This window comes from Anopheles darlingi, chromosome 2, assembly GCF_943734745.1.
Source record: "Anopheles darlingi chromosome 2, idAnoDarlMG_H_01, whole genome shotgun sequence".
In the NCBI taxonomy this organism is placed as follows: domain Eukaryota; kingdom Metazoa; phylum Arthropoda; class Insecta; order Diptera; family Culicidae; genus Anopheles; species Anopheles darlingi.
This window is the reverse complement of record NC_064874.1, coordinates 73,571,424-73,590,686: the sequence shown is the minus strand read 5'-3', so window position 1 is coordinate 73,590,686 and position 19,263 is coordinate 73,571,424. Positions and strand designations below refer to the sequence as shown.

The following is a 19,263-nucleotide window of genomic DNA, read 5'->3' as shown; positions in this document are numbered from 1 at the left end:
TTAACCTTCCACCCCCACCGCGAGTGCGCCATTTTGGGGTTTGACCATAAATTCTTATGACCTCTGCTGCGATGGCGAAGGCCGCGCAGCCCCCGGGAAGAATCCAAAGCAATGCGCTAATGACCGAAAATGCCGTGCCGTTAATGCGGAAATATTTGTCCGAGAGATTAAGCCAAGTCCTTCCTGCCTTCCTTCCTTCCTTCCTTCCTTCCTTCCTGTCTCCTGTGTCTTTCTCTTTTTGAGGGGAAAGGGGGGTGGGGTCTCCGGTAAAAGCGGCTTATCACCCAGGGGTCAAGCGAAGATCGTTTTTCGGTAGCCGACGTGAAAGGAAGAGACTAAAACCGTAGTAACGTAAATCGTGCATAATAGTTAATTAAATAAATTTTCCCCAGAATCTTAAATCCCACAAAATGGGACAGGCTAAAGGCACCAGGTAGGTATCTCACAAAATGGCCGCTTGGGAGTAAATCACCTCGAATGGTGTCGAAAATACACTGTCAATGCCAGTTCTGCGAGTTCTGCTAGTAGCCAAGTAGTGAATCGGTGAACCGTGTAAACCGACATCGATCGGTCGGAGCCACGGCGACATCTGTTATCAATCAAAGCAAACAATGGCGCAAAGTAGCTCAATCAATCATTAGATCCAATTACGGTCAGCTCCCCAGTAATGATGCCATGCGCGTACCCTTCCGATCGGCACTGTCTCTGCACAACTACGTGTCTCCTCGTAATGGTAATCCTCTCTTGCTCTTCTTCTTCTTCTTCTACCTACACGTCGATCACTCAACAAGCGCCCCACGCACGCCATGTCGCAGCGCTGCTGTGCATCTTCATGCCGAGTGTTGCGCAAAGGAAATTGGAGCAACAGCCGCCAGGCATTATGGCTACGGCTACAACAACTACTAACCAAATGACCGAAAAGCATGTGGCCAGGTGCGGCTCAGCGGCTGCCTGTCTGCTCCCCTTAACCGCGAAGGTAAAGAGTTCAATTTTGCAGTTCAACTCACGGCGCACGGCCTCAGCCGTGTGTGCGCATCCTACTTCATTTGGAAGGAAGAGACCCCACAGAGGTTGCTAGTAGGAGGTTGCTCGTCGTCGTCGTCGTTACCGGCGTCACCGCGCCATCACCACCATCATCGAATTGGAGTGGTGCGCGACTGACCTGCTTTCGTTTCATTGCCTGTGTGTTCGCTCATTTCATCGTTATTATTTGTATGTGGCTCTGGCCGCCGGGGCGTGTGGTGCGTGATTTTTCTTTATTTTGCGGCACATTTTTGGTGTTTTCTCTCGCACCGCGAGGCGAGTCCGCACGCACCGGCACTTTGTGGTGGTGGTTACGATCGCGCGTCGCTTCAATTTACTTCAATTTTCGGCCACCGGCACAAACGGCCTCCGGAGAGACTCCGAAGTTCCCCGGGCGCAGTTCGAGCAGCCGCCGCGACCGATTCAATAGACGATGCGCGATAGTTGGAAAAGAAAGTCGGCGGACCAAAGCGGCGCAAAGGTCGAAAACAAAACTTCCCTCTCACTGACCAGAAAAGTTCATCAAAAATTGATTCGTAATCAATCGAAAACTCATTGGCCCGGTCTCTCTGCTCAGTGTGAGGAGCTGGACCCGATCCGTGGCCCTCCATGGCCTACACATCAACAGCTGCAGCTTCTAACGCAACCCATAGAATCCGCACGACAACGCTTCGGAAGCGCGGTAATCAAACCTCAATCCAAGCCACCACCGAGCGAACGGCATTGAATGAAGGTCATCTGGCGCGGCGTTGCGCGAAAGTTACTTCGTCATCGGGCCCAGGGAGGATACCTGGAATGGTTTTGGGCGACCGAGTGTGACCAGCACCAGCATCCTGGTCCTGGTTTATGCTCGGGCGAGCGCGCACACACACACACACGCGCGCAGTATTGTGGCCCAGTTTTGGGCAATAATTCGAAGACGCAGACCGGCGGCATTAAACTCACCCAAAAACCGATGACCCTATTCCATCGCCACCACCAGCACATATTCGACACACTCGCGCTGGCTCGACTTGGCTGTGGCCAACGCAGCGGGCTATCCGGGAACAATGTTGAATGGAGATGTGGTGCTGGAACCACACCGGATTCCATGCGTGCGCGGCGCGTCGTTACTCTCTCGGCATGTAACCGACGAAGTCCGACATGATGCTTAAACTCAAACGCAGACGCAGACGACTCATCTGCAGTTCCCAGAACTCGCCCCATCGAGTGATGAACTCCCACCCAAAGGGGTTTTTGACAACCTCTCCAGAAGGGGAACTATGGGAGCGTCTGATTAGCGGGCACAATGGCGTGTGGTGCGCGCCGAACACCGGGCCGGGTGCCATGGCGAGAGATATGTGCATCCACACAACGAGACACAAGGGCCATTATTTCCCGAAAAAACATTCCACGTTCCGCCTCAATCCGAACTGCACCCCCTCTGCCATTATCTGCTGCTTCGTTAATCCAACTAGCGCTCCAGTTTGTGTGCGAAGACCAGAGCAGCGCCAGAAACGTCAGTCGCTCTCTAGAGGGTCCAAGGCAGGGCCGTTTAGATGCCCATAGTCCCCCCCCCCTTTAGCCGTCATCGTCGGATTGCACTGATCCATTTCGTGATCCCTACTCTGGAGACCTTACGGCAACAAGCGGGAATCGCGACGCGCCGAGATTCAAGCGAAAGAGATACAAGGGAAGAAGATACCCCAAAACAACAACAACCATAGAAATCAGAACCGTAAAACAGCCAAGCCATGACCCCCCGCTTGGCCCCCCATTTCTCGTCGTAACCATCGCAGTCGCAGTTGGATTCACATGGCTGGGAACAGTGTCGAGTCGAGTCGAGACCACACCGAGCAGCAGTAGTAGAAGCAGCACTAGCAGCAGCAGGTACCCTTTTCTCATCTCTGGTGCCTTATCTGATATCTCATTAGAACGAGGCGCTTCTCCGCGGAGCATAACGAGAGACTCTTTCAGCATCTTTCACCGTCCTTTCTTCTACCCGCTGGTCCGTCTAGTCTAGTCTAGACTATGTTGCGGTCACATCGCACTGCGTTGCCCCTGGTAACGGCGAGACCAGACCGAAGGCAGGGCGAATGAATGCCATAAAAATGGCAAAACGAATCAACAGACACATCATCAAAAAGTCTATGGTCCCTCGCCTCAGCTCACTACCAGGAGAAAAAGGTCCGGTATGGAGGGAGCGGTGGGTGGTTTCGGGAAAAAACGGGGAATCCGCGAATCCCCAGACATTCCTCTCTCCAGTCGCGGAGCAGTTCGCGTCGCGTTCTCACGCCTTGCTTGCTCGAGGTGCAGGGTGACAGACTGGTCGTCGGTTGGGCGCGTATCGCTGCCTTTTACGTTTAATGACCTTCCTCCGTCCGTCCGTGCACCAACCGACTTCACAGCTGGTCCTCCGCCGTACCGTAAACACGGCAGTTCGCGCAGCTCTTTTTGGCGACGACACTTCGGGTTCTGGGAACCCGGGGCTAGCCAGGAATAGAACCTAGCAGCTGACAGCAGGGGTAGGAGGAGGAGGAGGATTCGCAGAACGTTATCTTAATCATAGAGCGAACGAAACCTAATGATGGTGCACCGCACCGGTCGGTCGGTCGGGAACGTCCGTTTGATGGATGAGCGTTTGCCAATTCAGCTAGATACAGCGGAGGGCCATTCCGGAATTTCGCTTAAGGAAGTCATTTAGTCAAGACTGGAAATAGAGTTCTTATGGAGCAATACTCTCAGCTTAGCTGTTTGGGGAATGGAGGTGCCTATTAATTAGTTCCATCCTTGCAGCCATATAGAATTCCCTTCAAAAGAACACTATTTGGACAAAGTATAATTGGATACCTTGGATGTGAGTCTAATCTGCATAAAGTTCGCACGCTAGACTTGGAAGCAATAGCCCTACATACCCGCTGGACTGTTTAGATGACCCGAAAGGCGACGTCGGCGAACAAAAGGGGATATGTGACCGACATACCGAACGACATCTCGTTAGTTCCACAACACTTACGATGCGGCAGTTGCGCGAAGAGAAGGGGGTGTGTGTGTAGGGGGGTATTTTATGTGCTTTCCTTCATCCTTCACCTCGGTAACCTAATTCCCGGCCCGGGAGTCTGGTCGATCGTCTGGCGATTTGACGTTTTTTGCTCGCTTTTCACCAGTTTCTACAAACAATCTCCATGATCCGGCGGCAAGAGCAACAGCAGAAGTATGACAAGAAGTAAAAATCATACTCCAGGTATGGGCCCCGTTGCCGCTCGCTCTATTCACCTCGATTAGCCTCTGTATAGTGGCGAACACGACTGCGCCCCCTTACGACCCCCATGAAGTGGTCAACTTCTCACACAGTTATGTGTCATACTCTCCGTCCTAATACTGGTCCGCGACGCCACCGCCGACGCCGCCATGGACCATAAGGTTCTCCGGTCACCCCGTGACACACACACAACCGCAAGAAAATGGTTCACCGAAAACCGCAAACGCGACGACGCCGTGGTTTTACGATGAGTCACCGCCGTCGCCGCCCGCCGTCCAGTTCGACCTCGCAGGAACCAATGACGGCCATTGGCCACCGGGTCCCACTTCAATCGCCATCGATCTCCAACACGGCACGGCACCACCGCAGTGGTTGCGCTGTTATTCCTTTTTTTCTTTTTGCTGACACAAGCACCTCTGAAGGTCACTCTTGAAACACGCGGACAGCTGTCACACCCAGCGAACCCTTGGGGGAGGGGGTGAAGTACTGAGTTGCCCGGGAGCCACTGCTGCTGCCACTGGATTCACGCAATTTTCTTCTTCTGCTATTCTTTTTTTTTGCTGTCGTTGTTGTTGTTGTTGGTTTTGGTGCTGGTGTTTTGTGTGACGAATGAAGGAAATGAAACGTGAAACCCACTCCGAAAGTGTGCGTGATGTGATGGATTGGTGTATGTTTTTGAGCTTGTCCGCATACCTTTGCAGCTGCTAGGTACTACAAGTGCTCCGTACCGGGCTGCCAAATAGCACCGCAAAAGCGCACTCGCCTGGTAGCAGACAGGAAGCCAATGAGTCAAATAAAAAAACGAAGAGAGCGAAAAGTTATCCGCTTAAGCTCGGTATGTAAGCACAACGGGGGCACGTTGGAACGTTGGTTCACTGGAATGCCCCCACAACGTACTTTTAGAATTGGCTAAAGTCTACAATTTGTGGAGCAACTTTCGGTTCTAGCGCTGCACCGGAAGTGAACGACCACGGACCTCACCCTCCAGTCGGCAGGCTGGTTGGTCACAAGAACGTACGGAGTACCGCACATAGGCGGTCCAACGGAGTCAAGCGTGGTCGTCTAAGAACGATCATAATCTATTTCCAAATTTGTTGGAACTGGACAATGGACGGAAGGTGCGCGTCCGCACCCACGAGGTGCGTCGTGCGTCGCGACCATTCCACCTCCCGTATCGGGGGATTCGCGCGATCAATGACCGTTTAGGAACGCTCAGCACCTTCATCGAAGAGCTGCTTATTTGCATCGGTAACCGTTTCGGCACAGCCAGGTAGAACTGCTGCCACTGCTGGTGCCATAGTCCGTACTCGTCCGACGTGATTTATGCAATAGAAGAGTCTTATAGCATCATGGCCAAGAATAGAACGGACGTAGAATTCGGTGTGCTCGACGCCTGACGCTGACATCATACACGACGCCATGACACGATAAATAATCCGCGCGCGAGACGTGCCGTCTGGCCATTCAGATACCTTATCATGCCGGCGGGGGGATAGTTCCCGTAATTCATCGCGAGTGCGCACCACATAACAATGGTGTCCATCACTTTCCCCAAACATCAAAACAGACGCACACATTGTGCAACATGGTGATGCTCCTTTGTCTAGTTGTTTGTTACAAATGGCCGACAAGAGGTGTATCATAGAGTGGAGCGGTGCGAGTGAGTCCAGGAGGGAATCGTGGTTTTCCCACGGCATGGACCCGTGGTGATCGGCATTGACGTTGATTGGTCTGTCAGTCAGCTAGTCCGATCCTAGAGTGTCCGATCAGTCAACACACACACACACACACACGCGCGCAGCATCTCCTCACAAAAACGGGCGCCACACACATTGACGTAACATTGATGTTACATTTTAAGCAGAGCAGGCGGAAGGGCCACCCATCGCTTCGCCAGCCCTTGGTCCACGCTTGGCGAAGTTGATCGTTTTCCCCTTCCATTAGCGCTCGTGGTAATTGAGAGTAGTGCTTTTCAATACCTTTTTTCCTCCACTTTTTAATCTATAACGCTGTGTGCGTTTTGTTCAGTGTGCGACAGACACACTGAAGTGACCGATCACGGACAGGCGTCCCTTTGTACCATGGACTCGCTGCGCCTGCCGACAGTGGACAGTGCCTTTGAAGGGTTCGCTTGGTTTTGCGCTCTCCAGAAATCGATCCCTGGCCACTTCAAACCGATCGATTTCCCGAGCAGCAAACGCGCGCACCGTTTGCACGAGTAGATGCCTACTTTGTTGTTCCTGCTCCTTGTGGAGGGGTTGCACGAACTACCATCACACTCGTAAAACAATACCACCTCGCCTACTACCTACCTACCGGTGTACCATCGATTGCATTCATCATCCCGCGGCTGCTGCTGCTGCTGCGTCAGAGGCCATCCGTCAAAAACCGATCTGTCAAACCGCGGAACACTCGCGCGAACCAAACGACTGACAACCATGGAAAGTGAAAATGAGCGAAGATGGTGCCGATGGCCCTTGGACACCGCTTCGAGAGCTCCGCTCGCTCTGCGGCTCGCTGCCCTTTCTGTTGTTTGCCAACCCAAACATGATTCATTACTTTGCAACCACCTAATGGTCTCGGTCGGTCTCAGATGCAACAGATTTAGTGCAGAAAGCCCATTGCGGCTGGTCCAGAAGGCCGCAACAGCAGCAACAGGCGGGGAACCGCAACCGCCGCCATTGCTTCACCGTAAAAGCGCGGTTTCGATGGATGGATTGTTTATTGGAAAGAAGGTTTCCACCCGGCAAAGCGAAGGGACGTCTCGTGTGGTAACGTTTGTGCTTTTGGTAGGATGGCTGCCGTTGGGACCGTCCAAATTGTGCAACAAGCGTCAAGTCTCCGAGGGACGAGGAACCCATCGCTGTACAGCTGTAAATCCCGCTTTTGACACGACCTTGACTAACGGTGCGCATACAGCAGCATAGAACAATCCCTGTTCGTGAACAGACGGCCCACATCTCATCACAAGAAATGCCATTTTGAATTCGCACGCACGCACAGTGTACGGTGGTGCGGATACTAGCGCGCCAAAACGCGTACACTGCTGACAGCTGTCATAAAAGTGAGGTTAAGTAAATGGCAGAGCGCAAATTGGACCCTCAATGTGCTAATGGTTTCGGTTCGTTTCGGGTTCAGCAAAATGAAGGCCATGGGCCACGGACTTGGTCCAGGCACATTCTTGGCGCTTGACACTCCTCCCGCCATCAAAACATCTTTGGCGTCCAGTCCAGTGCTGTAAAAGCGACGCGCGGATGAGCTCGCTTCCTTTCAGTTGCTTAACCACTTCGCGCAACCCAAAACAAAGACTCAAATTGCCCCAATAAGCTTTATCATCCCGCTATTGCTGAAAAGCTGAACGAGTTTTTAATTGGTCACGTCTCGTATCGCTTCACCTACATACACATCTACCCGGGCGGAGACGCGCGCGCGGTATCTTGGCAAGGCCACAGAGTCCGAAAGAAAAACGGTCAACCTGCTCTCGCTCGCCACACAAACAAAGAGCCGAAATATAGTTCAACGGAGCGAAAGGAGCGGAACCGCCACTTCCTAATTGCGAATTCTCTCCACATAGCGCAACTTCTTCGCGGCCACGCGCAGTTTGTGCCAACAAATATGGGACGACACGAATTTTGAAAACGGCGAACACTGGAAACTCCTGAACTATAAGTCGTCGTATCGGATATGGAGCAAAGCTTCCGGATGGGGTGAAAGGGTGCAGTTGCTTGCAACGGGAAGATGCCAACCATCTGACACACAGCCATTAGTGACAGGAAGACCTCGAACTGCTCAGCACGCGTCAACCGATACAGAGTAGAGCATAGGCACACTAGCTGTATGCCGGGAAATGGACTTCATCTGCTGCTGCTTCTGCTCGAGGATGTGACCATTCGAGGTTTAAATTGGATGGCGAAACAAGTTCGACGACCACGCCGAAGTGGCACAGACACACAAACACACACATACCTTGCGAGTTCGGGCTGCAGACTCTTCACCGAACTAGCACTAGCCTTAGGACCGTATGGTGGACCCTTTAGGTTGTCTGAAGCTTGAGAGAGAGAGAGTGCGAGAGTAGCACAGAGATCAGTAACTCAATTAGCAACCTTCGCAGGTGTGTCTGTGAGTCTGTGGTCGTGTTGGTAATTTAGATATAATTATTATTGATTGTAATTATTACCAGCGCTATTAAGCTTCAAATTTGCTCACCATCAATTATTGCTCCACTACACCACTTGAAGCACCACCGCCGCACCAGCTTCGACCCTGAACTGGCGAACTGACGATCGAACCATCGTCCATTGGCCGCACAACGGTACACGACGCAGTACACTTCAGAGCCTACCTCGCAGTAACCTCAACCATAGTTGGATTGAATGATGGCGCTACCGTAGTGCGCGCCGCCTCTGTCATTCAATGCAAACGCCTCAAACCGAACGACCGACCGCCACAGACACAGCACAGGTTTATGATTTATTCAATCCGCATCTGCACACCACGTCACGGTCTAGCCACAAACACAACCACGTATGCACGCCGAGAAACCAAATTAAAAGTTTCACAAACCAGACACACATGGCAAGAGACCGCGGTGGCCGACACACCGCGTTCTGCCGTTCTCGACCGTTAGTAGAGAGCCGCATCGTAACCGGGCAACGGGTTCCAAAGCCGGAGAAAGAGCAGCTCTCTGCATACGATTGCCCGATCGTCGGCTAATATGTGCAGTGTGATGGTGTATACGATGGTCAGTTGCCTTTTTCGGAATTGGAAGACCTTCCTAAGATCCCTCGCGGCACCTGGTGGTGCATACGTGAATTAGCGAACGCCAAACGCCATATAACGCCCGCCCCTTCCCCTGTTGGTGCGATTAATTTCTTTGAAATACTGGCCCCACAGTATATACTCGAGCGTTAGTGGAATGAATGTCATGTGTGATGCAAAGAATGTGTGACGTGGGGTCCAAATGAGCCAGCAAAAGGCCGACGGAGGTGACAGGTTCGTGGCGTCGGTATCGGTCTGGGGGGGCTACTCTCGCCGGGATTCGCTTCAGGCATCCCTCCAGCTCTGCCCCAGCGCAACTCCTTTTAGTCTCCTAATCTAATTTATTACGTTTCATTATTGGATTGGACACCGAGCAGTAGCCGCGGCAGCAGCAGCAGCAGCAGCAGGCGATAGAAGACAGAGAGACACCCCGTGGCCCACAGTGCGCAGTTCGTTGGACTCGCGGCACTCGAGTTATGGAGCTGCTCTCAGAAGCAACCAGATCCGCGCGGGACCAGCGCGGGGCTATACAAGGGGCTATAGCGTAAGTGACCGCGTGTACGTGACTGTGATAGCTGCTGCGCGCACGGAGCCGTTGTTGAACTTCTCTCGCACGTACCCCAAGTACGCCGTGTATCTGGGAGGGGGTGATGTCCAAGAACTCGAGATCCACTCACTCGGTTGCTCGATCTCAATTACGGACGTGCCCACGATGGTTCCAGGGATATCGCGCAAGATGCCCACCAAACGTTACATGATGTCCTTGCGATGTAGATTAGAAACCAACCAACCAAGTGAGGAACGAAATCGAATCCAAGTGTGCGCTTATCAGGCCAAGGGACCAACCATCAGAGAGGGTTTTAGTGAAATCTAGCTACACATGTCCACGTCCAAGTAGCCTCTCGGAGGAAGGGTTGAGTTACAGCCACAGCACCGCCGTTTAAGCACCGTTTACACCGGCCGGTCGCGACCTAATTGCCAATAAGTAAATTAGAAAGTTTACCTTCGCTGGCGATCGATCGATTAGAGCCGTTCAGGAATGATTTGCCTCCAGGGACTCCAGAGACAGACACACACACAGAGACACACTCACACGAACAGACCTTGAGAGAGTAGCAGCAGCAACAGCAGCACACTCCGGGGAGGTCTAGAGACTCTCGAGCGATGCCTTACTTGGCCACTGTAGTAGTTTGAAGTCAATTGGAAGCAAGAAGTTTGGAAGAAGCTGCAACAAGCCTGCTGCGTGTCTTCGCGTGGGGTCGACCCCTACTCACCTGGTACACGGCTCACCTGTATCGGATGGCAACCGAAACCGACTTCGACCAGATTGGTACAAAAAAAAGGTTCACCAAAATATTTTTGGCATTGACCGAGAGCACGAGAACGGAGTCAACGAAGCAGAACAAACAACTTAATTTTGCTTCATAGGCGTTCTTACCGAATTGTGGAGAGATAATGAAACAAAAAAAAACAAGAAACGGAACGTCATTGAGACGAGAACGTAGGATAAGTAGGTGAAAAACGATATCCCAGATAAAGATCCAGCCCATTTTTTTTTTCATGATATTCATATCTGCACTCAAGCACCTCTCACGGGATCTGCATGCTTTTAGCAGCAGCAGCAACAGCATACACAAGGACACTGTGGTCAGAGTGGTGTCCAGACCATTCAGGGGATTCCTGAAAACCCGTTCCCGTACTTTGTCACCAAAGTACACGCCGCCTCCCCTCGGGAACGAACTACACAATGTACTGGGTGCATGTAGAGCGCTCTACAAGCCGAATGCACCCTTCCCCGCCCGTGGTGCACCCACCCTGGTGATGTAATTCCCTGTCAAAGTGGAGCACCTTAAGCGTATTGTTTATTCACGAAAGAACCAACGCGGTTCTGTCTGAGGAACACGAGCACCACCGACCCAGCGTTCGAAAGGCGTAGGAGTTGTTTCCTGGATTGTGTTCGGAACACGCCCTGCGATATAATCCTGCGGCGGAAAGTCCGGCTGCAGCGAGCGCGCGCGCCCAGCATTCACCTGCGTAGCCGTGATCCGTACGATCCGGGAGTCAGTTAACGGTTGACAGTTTAACTGTTATTCCCAGCAACCAGGCAGCAACCAGCAGGGGTCCAAAGCGCCCAAGAGAGAGGTATTTCTGGACTTAATCTGGCAACGTTTATAATCCATACAAATTGCAACCGACCGTACGACCGGGAGCGGTCCAGCGGATTCCAGAAGTCTGAGATTCTGGAACGGAAACGTCAAGCTCAGTTCACGTCGGACTTCCTTGGCCTACTAGACGGAAGGTATTTTTTTGGAGCTATTCTCGTAATGCCCTGTCCTTGTTATATTTAAGGAATCCCTCAAATAGGCGAACGGATCTTCTGGAATGTAACGCACAACAATTGAGCCAATCATAACCGATTCGCGCTCGGTTCGACCTTTGCTTCCCTCCCTGTAGATACCGAGCTGGAAAGCACCATAAAGCTCTCCCACCCATATACACGCACAGACAAATACACCGATAGAGGACAAGTCAAGCTCATTTATCTTCGAGCAGCCGACGCCATCGCGTTGGCGCGACATTGCGATCTATCCCGGGGGGGCCGGAGACATCCGGTTACAATGTCGATTGTGATCAATGGCGGCTTCGCACAAAGCTCGAGGAGAGGGGGGTGACTCTCCTGGTTGAAATATGCGAACCAAATCCCAAGACCACTCGGCGGGCGAGGGAAAGGATGATAGTGGGATCCGTTACCTTGTGGCGACACACTCTGGTGATCAACCAGAGTTCCCCATTCTGCGGGCAAGAGGAGGATCTTCAGCTAGACGACCACGGCGGCAAGTGCCATATGTCATTGACCTAGGCTCACCTCGGCGTCGCGACGACACCGTGACTCTGACGCTGGCGTTGGCACATTTCGTGAAAAGGTCACACACATGGATCGCCGTTCCGGACCGTTACGTTGTCGCCTCTCGTCGCCTTTAACGTCCCCACCGACAGCAAAGAACACCAATTCTGACAGTTAGAACCATTGAATCCGCCCCGATAATCAGAACATGACAGCAGCCCGGGACCGTTCGCGGATCGCGATCGCGAGACGGCAATGGAGGCGGGCGAACGCGTGCCCACCATCCTGGAAGGCGCCTTCGTGTAATACTGTGTCCGGTAACGAGCCTCGGTACAGGGAGTAGACCGAAGGGTACATAAACTAAACCAAAGTGGACAGCTGGACAAGGCAGGAAAAAGGGTCTAGCCACAAGACGGACCATCGTTCCATCCCATTCCCCCGCTCGCAGATAGTACTTTCGTCGATACTCCGCCGTAACAAGCCAATCTCTTCGTGCCCTCCCCGGGCACACGACGACTGGACAATGGACTGGACACCATGAGCTGAAACCACAGACGATCGCGACGCGCAGTGCGCCACGACCGTTCTTTGTTGCTCCAGCGTCGCATCGCACACCGCATCGATCGACGGCCAGTGCACGATGTCCCTGGACCACGACGGCGACGACAACCGAGCATCGTGTCGTCTGTGGCCACACCAAGCGGCGGCTGAGGAATACGGCGACACCGAACACGACGACGACGTCCCCTAGGCTGCCTGCGCCTGCTACGATAACTTCAACTTCTTCCAATCCAAGAACACTGCGACTGCTGTTGGCTGGCTGGCCTGATAAAGACCTGACGCACCCGGCACCAAGATGGACAACAGAGGGAGAGATCGCGCGCGCGCGTGTGTGTGTATGACAGAGAGAGAGAGATAGGGCGACATGGCGAAATTATTGTTGCCATTATTGCCTCCCAATCAAAACGGGTCCCGCGCGACGGCGACGCCAACTACGACGACAACGACGGCGACGTCGACGACTCTACACAGATTCGCCTTCTCCACCTTTTGGGGTCTTCTTCTGACGTTCTCAACACCGAAAGCTCGCTCGTCCATTCGCTTCTTATCGCCGTTGTGGTGATGCCATGGAGAAGGGTAAGCAAAAGAAGTCAACAGCTCTTCTTTTCCATCTCCGCCAACATTCTCCAGTGCTGGGTGTGTGTGTGTGTGTGTGTGCGAGTGTGGCTGCAACATAAAATATTGATCTTTGATGCTGGTGCTATTCATCCGAACCACATGATGCCAATGGTTTGAAGTTTATCCTCCTTCTCCTCCTCCTCCTCCTCCTCCTCCTCTCTATCTCTCCACTTCTGAACTCAGACACACTGACACACGTCGTCTAGCCTCTCGGTCTGCACTCATACATATATTTATGATAGGCTGTATCGACCGAGCATGGCAAAACCGTGCAGGTTTGCAGACCAGACCCCCTAGACAATGGTTTGCGCCACCCCTTATTGTTGCCCACTCTTCCACCCGCCCGGCCAGGGGAAGAGGGAGGTAAACCCACGAAGCATCAACTAATCTCACCGGGGTCACCGGCAACCGGCTCCATCCGCCATCCGACCAGGCATGATCGTGAGGACACTGGAGAACGAGAAGGAGAGAGAAAGAGAGAGAGAAAGAGAGAGAGAGAGAGAGAAAGGAGACACGGCGCACGGCGAGTCTGATACACCCTGGTGCCGGGTATACCGGTTACTGGGCTGCTAAGATTTGCATTGATGACCTCCCCGGGGCTCCGGGAAGTCGGCTGGACCGGCTGGTTCGATTCTTTTTCCCCACCACCCGATTGGAGCTACCTTCCACTTGGCTTGTGCTTGTGGAGTTCTTCTTCTTCTTATGCTTGTTGAAGGCGGGCGAAGGGAAGTCAGTAGTTATGCAATCAGCAGCAACATATCACCCCGGTGTTCTTCAGGTCCTATCTAGGACAGACAGCTACTGCTATTTGGGTAACAGACTCTCTCTCGTTGTATTGAAGTTCTGGAACAGATCCATGGTACACCTTTTCCTGAAGACTGAAGAACGAAGTACGACTTCGACTAGAAAGAACTTCCCATAATTTAGCACCCGATAGCGATACCACAGCGAGACTCCAGGTATACCAGGACAGGCACCAGATAAGCTAGGGGCCACCGGAAGAAGCTCCCGGTGATCCTCAAATCCACCACCACCAGGTCGAACAAACTGGCGATCTATTGAGTCTACAGCAACAAGCAGCATTAAGCAATCAAACATTTCCTGCTACTAACCCCCATTTTTGGGGTCTATCCCGGCCCGGCAACATGCTGATGCCCCAACACTGCCAGACCTAGAGCCCCCGAAAACGGAACCAGGACGCAGACGCAGACGGGCCGCAGCAGCAGCAACAGCAGCGCTTTGAAATAATTGGATTAAAACGTAATTCGCTACAACATCCGGTCGAACGCCAGCAAAGCAAAGTGTCGGAAGTGGCGGACGCCGAACGCCGAGGGCCGGAGCAGCCGATACGCCAGGGACGCCACCGGGAATGGAGCATCAACATCTTATTTAACCATAGTTTTCGCTGCGATGATTCCACTTAATTTGCTTCGCTTCTCTCACTCTCTCTCCCTCTCTCTCTGCGCGGCGCTCCAGGTCCAACAATCCAGCATTCCAGCAGTAGAAGTTGAATCAAGGCGCCCGAATTTACGCTCGAACCTATCTGGACGGTATCTGGACCATCGTGCGGGCGTTAATCGGTCCCGGGCGCCTTATCTATCGTATATCAGTGAGATCTCTCTCGCTCTCTCACCCTGTGTGGGACGAGAGGAGCTGGCCCCGAATAAAAAAAAACCCTCCCGGGCGGAACAATAAGTTCGAACTACAGTTAGGAAGAGGCTTAGCCGGGTAATGATAGGTTTGGCGCGTTTTGAACACCCCCTCCCCCGGACGCACCGGGCTACTGTCCTGCCGAGGGTTCGGCTATTGTGTGGCCAAACGTACGACGCGACAAACATCGCAGTCGTTGGTCTACCATTGGAAGTCACGACAGACGCCACGACGGTTAGTGTTAGTGTCTGCCAGACCGTCGAGACTGACTCTGGAGGTCACTTGCGGAGTATCCAAAAAAAAAATCAGGCAACAGTTGTTGGAACCAGTTGTTCAGGTCTACAAGAAATGCTCCCAAAACCCCTCACTAATCAGGGTCCACAACCACCAACAGACATCGACAAACGGCAGAGCGCGCGTGTGTGTGTGTAGTGTGCCATTTCGCCGGTGTGCCAACACGCCCGCAGACAAAAACTCCCGTCGACCTGCCTCCCGTCAATCCATCAATGTCCACGGGGAAGAGCTTGCCCCGCCACCCCCGGGGTCTAAGCCAACGCTTCTCCTATGGCATCAGATAACCTAAACCTTCGACGAGCGCGTGTCTCGTGGTGTCCGGTCGTGGTGAACCCCCGGGAGAAGGGGGCGACGAAAAAGTGGTTCAAGACCAAGGCGAAGGCGAAGAGACCTCTCCGGAGGAGTACTCCAGAATGTGGCTATTATCGTCGCAAAGCCCAAGGAGGTCCTCTCGGCGGCGGCTGCTGCTGCTGCTGCTGCTGCTATTGCTGTTGCTGCTGCTATTGGTGCTATCACACTGGGAAGATCAAAATAGCGGCAGAGAGCGAGGAGAGAGGAACTCGGCTGGGACACACACACACACACACACACACACACACACACACACACGTAGCCACACTCTACCAGCTAGAACTGATGGTGGCGGTGGGTGGGACCACCCTCCCTTGAGAGATGAAATCCGAGAGATATGCAAATGAGATTAAGATAAAGGTCAGCCCTTTTGGTTCTCCCTCTCCCAAGGGTTTTCCAGCGACCCTCCAGAGCTGCAGAGCTGCAGGTGCCGTTCAAGTTCTATCCTCCGTTCCTCTGGAGGAATCTCTCGCATAGAATCTCCCCTGAATGCTTGGGGCAGGTGCGATCCCGTCTCTCCTCCTCGCCGCGTGCTGACAAGCTACAAGAAGCAGCAGCAAAGAGCTCGCTAGCAGGACCACCAAACCATCTCATGACGGCGACGGCGGTGGTGGCGGCGGCGATGATGATGATGATGATCTGCCCCTATATGCAACAAACCGGCACACGGTACACAGCCAGCGGTCGTGTGTGTGTGTTGGCGTGAGGGAGCGTATCTAGTTGTTAATCACTTCATTTACCATTCTACCGGGTCCCCGGGGGCTGCTTTCCAACCGATACCACGCCACGCCACCAGCAGCAGCATCAGCTGCTGCCGCCACCGCAATCAGTGAAGCGTGATCGATCCATCCGTTTCCTATGGCCCTCCCAGGAACATCGCCCCAAGAGCCTTGGCGATGGCGGCAGCGACGGCGGCGTGAGAGAACGCGCTCAGTTCTGTCCGGTGTTTCGATGAGAGCAGATCCTTGAGTTGGGCTCAAGCGCAAAGATCGTACCGATAGAAACCTCGACACATCCGCACTCCCTCATGCGCGCGCACACACACACATACACACACGCCGGTATACGCCGCGCATTGCTCTCTAATAGATTCATCCTGCGGCTCATCGGATACGGTGTTGAGCTCGATGGAGGAGGAGGAGAAGCAACAGAAGGAGCAGGGGAAATGGAAATTAAAACAGCAGCAAACTTAATCTAAATGCCTCATTCCACAAGCCGAGTCGAGGTAGGTAGTCCCTGGAGGCGCAGTAGGCGTCTGGAGTTGCAGTTTCCTTCCATTTCATTATCACTGCCTTCCTCTCGGCTCCTGCAAGGAAAGGCAGCAACCGAAAGAATCTAGCCGCAGGAATGCTCGTCGGTGAAACCTAGAACACGGAGCAGCGCACATCAACTGTTCCAAGGTAAGGAAGCAAGCAGCCCAAGAAAAATCACATTCCCATTGCTTCTTGGATCGTTCAGCGTTTCGTGGCCACCAGCGTTTTCCCAAATTTCGACAAGTCATTCTTCCACCGCCGGCCCCGAAAACGGGGCTCTCGGATGCAGTTCCGAGAGGTTTCTTGGATTTCTTGGACGCAGCGCACAGGCGAGAGAATGGCCGATAATATCTGGGTAGATCGGCGGCCGTGTGGTGCGACTGTTGTTGCGTCTTTCCTAGAATTTTGTTAACAAAACTTTTAACCTCAGCATTAATACCGGCCAGAAGTCACGAGAGGTGCGTGAGAACTATGGTGGGGCGGTCCTGCTGGAAGCGGAGTAGATTACGTTTAAATAACCGCGCGGGCCCAGTGTGAATCAGCGCGTTTGCGTTTGCGCACACACAAATACGCCGGCCGGCCGAATCCTTAACCTCACAAATCCCCGTAGATGACTCCATTCGAAAGGTGCTTTCTGCTGGGGCCGTGGCATCGCTTCGATCGCTTCGTACCGGATGGTTTAAGCTAGGCTGCCAATGCGGACAGGACCGAAAACAACAACAACAAAAAATCAGATCGAAAACGAAACGACAAACAACAACGGCAACTACTACTACTACTGCCACAATGAATTCTGCCGTGCCTGGTATGCTCTGTGGCGGAATCAGCAGAACAGCACCGCAGCAACGCAACTCACGAGAAACGCGCAACGCGCAAACCACATCGAAGAAACGAACGGAGCAGCAGCAAGCCACGACGCCGACGGAGAAACTTCATCATCGAGAAAAGACTTCAACGGCCGGGCCAGCGACGAACCACTTTGCAAAAAGGGGAAAAAGAGAAGAAAAGCAACGGCCACAGAACGGAGGGAAATAGCGACAGAGAGAGAGACACGGAGTGTGTGTATGTGCGCGTTAGAGAGAGAGAGAGAGAGAGCAATGGAAGGGAGCAAAGAAGGAGGGAGTTCATTGACTCGGCCCCACCGTTCGCCATTCTTTCGCGAACCGCGCGTTCTTGCTGCTTTTGCTGCACGAATTATTCTACCGCATAGCCTGCTCCTGCTGCTGCTGTTGCTGCGGCTTACCTTTCGCTCGCGATCAAGCCCATGCACAGCAGAGGGACTGAGGGAAGCGTTTTGTGGCCTTTTTCCTTTCCTTTCGTTTCCCTCTCTTTCTCTCTCTCTCTCTCTCTCTCTCTCTCTCTCTCTCTGCTGGAAGGAAGCAGCAGCAAGCGAAATGCGAACGAGCTGCAGCAGCAGCGATGATGATGGTGGAACGCGAATGTCATGGCCCGAGAACGCGATCAGCGCGTCCGCAAACATCTCGGAGAACCTCGAGATCATCATCATCATCATCGTCGTCGTGCCCGGACACGCCGGACTATTTTGCTAATGATTTTTGTGTTTGGTTTTGGGAATTTTATTTTTTTGCTTTCGTTCCGCGACGTTCCGCGGTATGATCGAAGTCGATCGTCGCCGTCGCCGTCGCCGGTTTCTTAAAAAAAAAAAGCTCAAGACAAGAATGTTGAGATCACCGACAAGAATGCCAACCAATGCCGGGGGGACAAGTGGCTAGCGGGTGCGGGGTAGTAAGAGCAATCGTTCTGACCGGTAGAAATGATGGCAAAGTAAGCGAAGCAAAGATGAAACATCCGGCAATCTTTAAAAATTGCAATAAACATCATTAACCCCCCGAAGACTTGGTTTTTTTTTTGTTTTTGGGCCGGAGATGCTGCTGCTGATTATGTACGTAGGGGTAGAGAGAAAGAGAGAGAGAGAGAGAGAGAGAGAAAGAAGAAAGAAGAAAGAGAGAGAGCAACACGAGAAAGAGTGAAATAAGTGAAGCTTCTCTTCGTCTTCGACAGAAACTGAAGTTGATGACAGCACGTCAGTAGCAGCAGCAACAGCAGCAGCACTCGATCGCCGGTTTCCTTCTCTCGTACACTTCATTTTCATTCTTTAGCCCACACCTCACCCTTCCATTCCTTACTCCTTCGTTACGGTTAGTTGAAATGAAGGAAGGTTTCGAAGGCGAAAGCAAGTGTTTCGTTCTGATGGCGGTGGTGGCGGCGGCGGCGGTAGCGACCTTGAGAGCACCGCGAACACGCCGTTGCCTTCCCGGTACGCCGCCCAAAATCGTCATCGTCACATTCGGGGCCGATGCTCGACAAACGTGAGGCGAGAGAGAGAGAGAGAGAGAGAGAGAGATCATACGAAGAACACGCTCCGAGGATGAAAAGGAAACGACAACAATGTATCGCCGCTACCATCGCATCGTTTATGCTATCGGACCGGATCGGCTACTATCATCCGGCGTTGTTCCCACAATCGTCGATCGCCAGTCAACAACCAAAAACAAAAATGGCCTCCCTTGGGCAGCTTACACGATCGCAAACGACATAAAACAAACCGTTTACAACAAGCAAATCGCACCGTTTGTCGCTAGGCTAGTGACCTTATCTCACCATTCGAAGCCCTTCTCCGTTCCATCATAATCAGGCAGGCATCACCG

The 19,263-nt window shown here is 52.8% G+C and overlaps 1 protein-coding gene across 2 annotated transcripts in view; it reads right to left on the bottom strand.

Annotated features, from left to right (window-relative positions):
- LOC125950485 (protein Shroom) overlaps positions 1–19,263 on the bottom strand; it is a 183,592-nt gene that overhangs the window by 151,749 nt on the left and 12,580 nt on the right. The window lies entirely within an intron of this gene.